Raw genomic sequence first — 9,095 nt, 5'->3', positions numbered from 1 at the left:
TTCCTTTTGAGATAAACATAATGATTAGAGTGACATCTAGTATAACCTTTTTCAGACATAAACCTGTCAAATTTTAGATACCACTACCTCGGAGCCTGTTTTAAGCCATACAAGCTCTTCTTCAACCTGCACACTAGTTTCCCCTTCCATTTTATCTCATATCCTTGTGGTTGCTGCATATATATCTCTTCCTCCAAATCCCCATGGAGAAAGGTTGTCTTTACATCTAACTTCTCAAGATGCAAATATTCAACTGCTACTAGACTTGAAATAGTTCTGATTGAAGTCATTTTAACAACAGGATAAAATATCTCATCAAAGTCTATACCATTTTTCTGTGTAAGCCCCTTCACCACAAGTCTAGCTTTACACCTTTTTCAACCTCCATCTTCTTCCTTCAACCTATAAACCCATTTATTCTGCAATGTTTTTTTGCCTACAGACAACCTGACTAAGTCCCAAGTCTAGTTATGTGCTAAGAAGTCAATCTCTTCTTTCATGACTTGATCCCACTTCTTCCTGGTTTCTACCTGCATTCATTCTTCATAACATTCTGGTTCACTAGAATCAGTCAACAATACATAATATAATGAAGGAGAGTATCGTTCAGGGGGTCTACTTATCCTCGTAGATATTCTAACACCACTTTCAGGTGTTTGAGGTGCTTTTTGTTATTGTGGTTGTTGTTGTTGTTGTTCTGGTTGTTGATCATTATGATTTTCAGGCACCATCATTTTTTCTGTGATCTCATCAAGCACTGTGTATTCTCTGTTTTCTTTTTCCTGTTTATTTTCTTGCAATTGATCCTTATACAAAACCTTTCCATTGAATATGACATCTCTGCTTCTAATGATTTTGTCTTTTTCATAATCATAAAAGTGATAACCAAAATCATTAACACCATATCCAATAAAGGTACATTTCTTTGATTTTGCCTCAAGCTTTGTTCTATTTTCTTTATTAGTGTGGACAAAGGCTTCAAAACCAAAAGTCTTTAAAAATTAGTAGTTTACCTTTTTACCTATCCGTGCCTCCTCTGGAATAAAACCATCCAAGGAACTTCAAGACCCTTTGTTTATTAGATAAATAGCAGTATATATAGCATCTGCCCAAAATTGTAAAGGAAATCCTACATGCAATCTCATGCACCTTGCACACTCCATGATTGTCCTATTCATCCTTTTTGACACACAATTTTCTTGTGGTGTTCTTAGCATTGTCTTCTCTCTTCGAATTCCATTCTCTAAACAATACCTATCAAACTCTTTGCTGCAATATTCACATCCATTATCTGATTTGAGACACTTCAAACTTTTTCCTGTCTCATTTTCAACCAAAGCTTTCCATTTCTTGAAAGTATCAAACACATAAAATTTATTTCAAATACAATAAATCCAGGTTTTTCTGGTTGCATCATCAATAAAGGTAACATAATAACAAGAGCCACCAAGAGATGGTACCTGAGTAGGTCCCCATACATCTGTATGCACAAGCTCTAATTTTTCGCTCTTCTTCTTTCCCAACTCTGAGGAATATGACTCTCTTTTGTTTTCCATAAACACAATTCTCATAGAATTTTAAATCAACATGCTTCAAACCTGGCAACAAATTTCTTGAGTGAATAATCTGCATCACCTTCTCACTCAAGTGCCCAAGCCTATGATGCCACAAGGCCGTATCTTCTCCTATAGAGGTTAAAGCATTAACAAAATTAGAAATACCATTACATAAATACAATGTACCAACCTTTTCTCTTTTTACTATTACTAGGGATACTTTAGTAACCTTCCAGGCTTTATCTGTAAAAGTAGTCACGCAGCCTCCACCTCCCAACTGCCTTATTGAAATTATATTTTTCTTTAGATCTAGAATGTGGTTTACCTCCTTCAATAGCCATTGATTTCCATTCTGTTGTTTTATGAAAACTATACCCGTTCCAATGATTTTATAGGGTTTATCATCACCCAATCGAACCTGTCCAAAATCTCCTTGAACATAATCATGAAAATGTTTCCTATCAGTTGTGGCATGGAATGAGGCCCCTGAATCTACCACCCATGTATCAATAATATTTTATAATGAAAGAATCAAAGCATCTTGCAACACATTACCTATCACATTTGCTTCATGATTGTTTTCTTGTTGCGCATCTCCTACTTTTCCCTTCCGAGACTTGCAATCTTTCTTCAGGTGTCCTTTCTTCCCGCATTTCCAACACACTATCCATGATCTCAACTTGTATTTTCCTTTCCATGACTTACTATGATATCCTGGGCTCTTTCCTCTTTCCATTTTTCTTCCCCTAGTCTCTGCAGTCAAAGCATTACCTGATGTCCCACTAGAGCTTTTCCATCACATTTCCTCACTAAGGATTGCACCGACAACATCATCAAACTTTAAAGTACTAGATCCAAAGGCAGAGTTACTAATGGCCATAACTAAACCATTCCAACTTTCTGGAAATGAGCACAGAAGTAACAAATCCCTAATTTCATCATCAAAAGTTAGCCCTACAAAACTTAACTGACTGGTAATTGTATTAAATTCATTTTAATGATCAGCAACAAATCCAGATTCTAACATCTTCATATTAAATAAATTCTTCATAATAAATACCTTATTTAAGGCCGAGGGTTTTTCATATAGTTTGGCCAATGCCGACATTAAACCCTTCGTTGTTGTTTCCTTTGAAATATTAAAGGCTACCGACACTACTAGGCATAGTCATATTGTTCCAAGTGCCTTTGTGTTGAGAATATCCCATTCTGTGTATGTCATACTCGTTAGCTTCTTTGTCTTTCCACTTAGTGGTTGGTATAGATCCTTCTAGTACAAATAATCTTCCATCTGCATCTTCCATAGCTAGTAGTTTTGGCCATTAAATTTTTCGACCCTAAACCTACCATCTTCCGCCATTGCTCCCACTCGAACCAGGAACCCTTCTCTCTTTCGAGTTTATCAGCCAAATAAACTTGGCTCTGTTGGCATTATGACACAGGTGTGGCTCAATGGCATAAGTGTTGTCCTTGATGGCAACTCGCTCAAATAGCAGATCCCAAGTTCAGACTCTCAAAATAGTAGAAAATGAGATACCCGCAGGTTCCTGTTTACAAAGCCACAGATGTACGCAGGTGCATCGAACAAAAGATGCAAACATATCCGCAGGTGTACCGAACAAAAAGCGCGGTTGTAAAGTACACACACTTTCATGCAAAGAAAAACGTGCGCACGTGGCAAATCTTATGGTTGGTCCATGGTATTTAGTCCGACATTTTTTATCCTATGGTTTTGGTCCATGGTTTTTGCTTCTAAAGTATTGAACCCAGGTTTTGTGTTCCTAGTATTGGTTTTCTATGGTTTTGGACCATGGTTTGAGTAAGGCCTAGTATATAAAAAGAAAAGGAGATCATTTGGTTGAGCACTCATATGTTGAATATCTTAAGAAGAGGAAGATCTGAAATACTGGTGATCAGTTGGTGAGCTATAGTTGGACCTGAATCAAGGAGAATTAGAAGACAGATCTATTGATGGGTCGAGATCTCCGTGGTACATGATCAGATCTATAAATCTGATAGTCTGGGGTATACTTGAAGTCTGATAAATTATCTATACCCGCAGGACCGCAGGTGCGACACAACACAGGTGCAGAGACCCACATACCAGAAACGGTGCAGGTGCAGAGAAATGCAGGCCAGACAGGACGCGGGTGAGGAGAACCATAGGCCAGACAATGTGTAGGTGTGGAGAACCGCAGGCCAGACATGGTGCAGGTGCGGAGATCCGTAGGCTTAGCACGACGCAGGTGCGAAGATCCGTAGGTTTCACACAACGAGGGTGTGGATATCCGCAGGTTTCTATTGGTGAAGTTGCGGACTTTTCTTGAAATATGTTTTACCTATTTTTGTCTATTACTACTGTGTTCAGGGTTCTGAATTGGTGTCTAGTAGTTGTGTGTTGAGAAGTTATTGATTCAGTATTTGTACAAGGAAGTTGGTTGCTTGCAGATCTATTAGATGTTTGATTGATATTCATGGATCCAGTCTGAAAATTTATGAAACGTGGTCCCTGGAAGAAAAGAGAAGGTTGTAGCCTTTTGCAGGTTGAAGCCTATGTGCTGGTATAAGACTGCACCAGTACAGAATCATTGCAAAAAGAAGTTTCTAATTGAAAGAATATAGAGACATATTGCAACAGGTGGTTTTCACCCGCATTGGGTTTCCACCTTATATCTTGTGTTCGTGTGACTATCTATTTTTCTTGTTCCTTTTTACTATTATATGGTTCTGACTCACAAATTAATGATCAAAATCTGAAGAATATATTAAATTAAAAGTCTGGAAGGTATACGCAAGTTTTAGTCAGATCTGCAAATATTTGTATAAATTGAAAAGAATTTGATAATACTGATTCACCCCCCCTCTTAGTATTATTTCCAACAATTGCTATTAGAGCAGGTCCTTCAGGAAAAGCTTGATCGCTTGAAGGAAGATCTATCATCATGAGCAACTACGAAAAGGAAGCATATATCAAGCCAACGATTTTTGATGGAAGCAACCTTGTCTATTGGAAGGTAAGAATCACTGCCTATATTCAATCTCTTGGTACAGAAGTTTGGGATATTATGGAAACAGGATACACATTTCCATCAACAACTCCTACAGATGCAGCTGGTAAGAAGCAGTATGAAACAAATGCAAAACCTGTCAATACTCTATTAGGAAGTCTATCTCAATAAGAATTCGTCAAGGTTATGCAGCTCAAAAGCGCAAAAGAAATATGGGACAAGATTGTTTTGAGCTATGAAGGAGATGAACAGGTAAAACATGAAAAATTACAAACTCTTAGAATTCAATATGAAAGTCTCAAAATGCATAATGATGAAAGTGTGGCCAGATATTTCCTGCGTATAGATGAGATTGTAAATTGTATGAAAAACTTGGGTGAAGAAATAAAAGAAGTTGTTTTGGTTGAAAAGGTTCTAAGATCTTTGTCTTCTAATTTTGATTCAAAAGTTTCTGCCATAGAAGAAAAGCAGAATCTACAAAGCCTTACCATGTCACAGCTGCACGGAATTCTAACTGCTTACGAAATGAGAAAAGGAGGACCATTAGACAGGAGAGAAGCTACATTCAAGGCTTCAGGAAAAGGAGATTACTATGAGTCAAGACATATGTCAGAAGAAGAGGAAGAATCAAATTTTGTCAAGAACCTTCAACGGGGAACTGGAAGATTCATAGGTAAGCTGCCTTTCAAATGCTTTTCTTGTGGAAGAGTTGGTAATTATGCTGCAAAATGTCCTCATAAAGATAAACCAGACAAAGGTAAGGAACTTGTTAGATGGAATAGAAAACAGAATGTAAATAAGAAGAGCTATTACATGCATGAAGACAGTGATGGATTGTCAAATAGTGATGAATATGAACAAGGTAATGATGATAGACTTTTGATGGCTTTTGAAGATGATGATTTCTTGGATGCTACAAATGAAGAAGGGCTTTATGAAGAAATTTCTAAACCTAAAGTTTGTTTAGAGGAAAAGAATATGATTATAGATACTCTAACATTCCAACTTGCTGAAAAAGATAAACACAATGAAGAGTTAGAATGTGAAATTGTGGGACTTAGAAAAAAATTGAGAAAACAAAAGTCCTTAATCTCAGATTTTCTAAAGGATTTGAAACTCTAGATGAGATTATCAAAGTGCAGCGTTCTCCTCTAATCAAGACAGGTCTCAGATATTCCGAAGAAGCATCTCAAGCTCAGAAGCAAGTGCAGAATCCATCCACTTCCAAAAGTTACCTTGATGCAGCAAGGAGAAGTGAACAAGTTGATAATCAATAGCAAAAGCACAAAGTAGATCACCAGGTAAATCAGGGACAATATGCTTCAAGAATGATCAAATATTATCTAGTAAATCGAGGACAATCTACTTCAAGGATGAACAGAAGCTTCAACCAATCACAGGTAACTCATTCTCAATTTGGCTCAAGAATGGATGGAAACTACAATCATATGGCTGGTAGATTTGATAAACGTAGGAATTTCTTCAATGGCCAATGTTTCTCTTGTCATAACTTTGGTCATAAAGCTGCTCAATGTGTTTCCTACAAGACCATCATGACTAGGGAAGCTCAAAAACAAAGGAGTATGACTGGAATCATGAAAAGAACCTAAAATAACCTCTCTGCTCTTGAAAATGAAATAGAATGTTCTATCTGTAACAACTTCGGTCATGAGGATTCTAAATGCAGGAGTAGATTTTAGCAAACAACTCAGAAGGAGCAAACTTCATTGAGTTCCAAAACATGGAAAAGGAAAGAAATGCAACCGGAAAGATGTGGGATAGCCTTATATACGGAAGGACAGGAAAATCAATGGTGCATGACAGTGGATGCTCGAAACATATGACAGGTGATAAAGAAAAACTTCAGCCATATAATGCCTTAGAAAAGGAAAAGAAGGTCTCTTTTGGAAATGACACTCCTGCATTCATAAAAGGTAAAGGCTCTGTTTGTTTGAAAGAAAAGGTCAAGGTTGGAAATGTTATGTATGTTGATGGCATAAAGCATAATCTATTGTGTTATTCAGATGTGTGATCAGGGAACTGAGGTAATATTTCGATCAAATGGATGTATTATTCGTGAGCTCGATATAGGAAAAACAGTGATCAGAGGCATTAGGACTCCAAATAACTTATATGTACTCAAGGGAGGACCACAACAATGCTATTTAAGCAAGAATGATGAACACTGGCTATGGCATAGAAGACTGGGGCATCTTAGCTTCTCTCAGATAAGGAAAGCATGCAAATATCAGGTAGTTCAGGATCTTCCTAACATCAGAATTCCAGACAATAAAATATGCAAATCATGTCAAGTTGGTAAGAAAACCAGAACTAATTTCCCTAAGAAGGAAGGATCAGCTAGCAGGCCACTTGAACTTGTCCACACCGATAGATGTGGTCCAACTAGGAAAAGGTCACCTCGAGGAGAAGAGTATTTCATATTGTTCATTGACGACTTTTCTAGGATGTGTTGGATAGGACTCATGAAGTATAAAGATGAAGCTTTCGAAAAGTTCAAGTCATTCAAAGCTTTGGTTGAAAATGAATCAGATCGCAAAATCAAATGCCTTAGATCTGATCGAGGAGGGGAATTTACCTCAGATGAATTCTTCGATTTTTGTGAAGAACATGGAATAAGAAGGGAATTCTCTACAAGGACTCAGCAAAATGGAGTAGTGGAAAGGATGAACAGAATGGTTCAACAAATGGCTCGTGCTATGCTTGATGAGTCTGGAACTCCGGCAACCTTCTAGGGTGAAGCCGCATTTGCCACTGTTACTATTCTCAACAAGAAAAACATCTGGGTAAACAGCACTCAGACCCCTCATGAAATTTGGTATGGTAAGACTCCCATGGTAAAATACTTCAAAATTTTTGGAAGAAAATGCTACATTAAAGGGACTGATGAAAATCTTGGCAAGTTTGAACCTAGAGCAGATGAAGGAATTTTACTTGGCTACTCTCCCCACAACAAAGCTTACAAAAGTTATAATAAAATACTTGGTAATATTGTTGAAAGTATTGATGTAGTGGTTGATGAAGAAGGAAACACTCCTAGGAAGGTAAAATCTGAAGATTTCGAAGATGGTGAAGACTATTCGTCAACATCAAATCAGATTCATAACGAAGAAGAAACTCATCAGGACTCTAGAAGAACAGATAAGGATAGAAGAAAAGACTCCATCCAGATACGTTTAGAATAATCATCCAGAATCTCAAATTTTGGGGTAGAAAGAGGCAGGTGTACAAACAAGGAGAACCATTTCAGAAGCTTCAAGTTATCTAGCATTGCTCTCCTCCACTGAACCACAGAACGTAAAAGAGGCTTGCAAAGATGAATGTTGGGTCAAGGCCATGGAAGAATAACTCGAGTAGATTGAAAAGAATAATACTTGGGAGTTGGTTCCTAGACCAAAAGATAAGAATGTCATAGGGACAAAATGGATTTTCAAAAATAATCTGAATGAAAATGGGGATGTGGTTAGAAACAAGGCAAGACTTGTTTGTAAAGGGTATGCACAACAAGAAGGCGTAGAATTTGAAGAAACATTTGCACCAGTTGCCAGACTTGAGGCTATAAGGATGTTCCTTGCTCTGTTTAGCTTTTAGAAGTTCAAAGTATTTCAAATGGACGTGAAGTCTGCTTTCGTGAATGGAGACTTGAATGAAGAAGTATATATTGAACAACCAGATGGGTTTATTCTTGGAAATGATCCAAAAATTGTATGCAGGCTTCAAAAGGCTCTCTATGGTCTTAAACAGGCTCCTTGGGCGTGGTATTATCGGTTGGATAAGTACATCCGTCAACAAGGATTTATAAAAGGATCAACTGATATGAATCTATATATAAAGGTTGACAATGAAAAGTTGCTAATACTTGTTGTGTATGTTGATGATATCATCTTTGGCAACAATGAAGAATACATGAGTCAAAATTTTTCCTTGGTAATGCAAAAGGAGTTTGAAATGTCCATGCTTGATGAGCTCACATATTTTCTTGGTTTACAAGTCCAACAAAACAAATACGGTATTTTCCCATCACAAACCAAGTATCTCAAGCAGATCTTGAAGAAATATGGGATGGAGGATTCGAAACCGGTATGTACTCCTATGGTGATAGGATGCATCCTTAGCGCAAATGATGAATCGGAAAAAGTACATCAACCAACCTATAGATCCATGATTGGTAGTCTTCTCTATCTAATAGGTACCCGACCAAACATTATGCATGCAGTAGGAATGGTTGGAAGGTTTCAGACAAATCCAAAGGAAACTCATCTTCATGCAGTTAAGAGAATAATCAAGTATCTTCAAGGAACTCAAAGCTATGGCTTGTGGTATCCTAGAGGTACAGATCTCACACTTCATGCATACACAGATGCGGATTGGGCAGGAAGCGTGGATGATAGGAAAAGCACTAGTGGTGATGCATTCTTCATGGGTCCTAGATTAGTATCTTGGTTCAGCAAGAAACAAAGCTCTATTGCATTATCTACAGCTGAAGTAGAATATGTATCTGTTGCATCTTGCT

Source organism: Pinus tabuliformis, chromosome 7, assembly GCF_031772625.1.
Source record: "Pinus tabuliformis cultivar Carrire ecotype Pingquan chromosome 7, CPIR1, whole genome shotgun sequence".
Classification (NCBI taxonomy): domain Eukaryota; kingdom Viridiplantae; phylum Streptophyta; class Pinopsida; order Pinales; family Pinaceae; genus Pinus; species Pinus tabuliformis.
The sequence above is the reverse complement of the archived record's forward strand: the minus strand, read 5'-3'. Positions refer to the sequence as shown.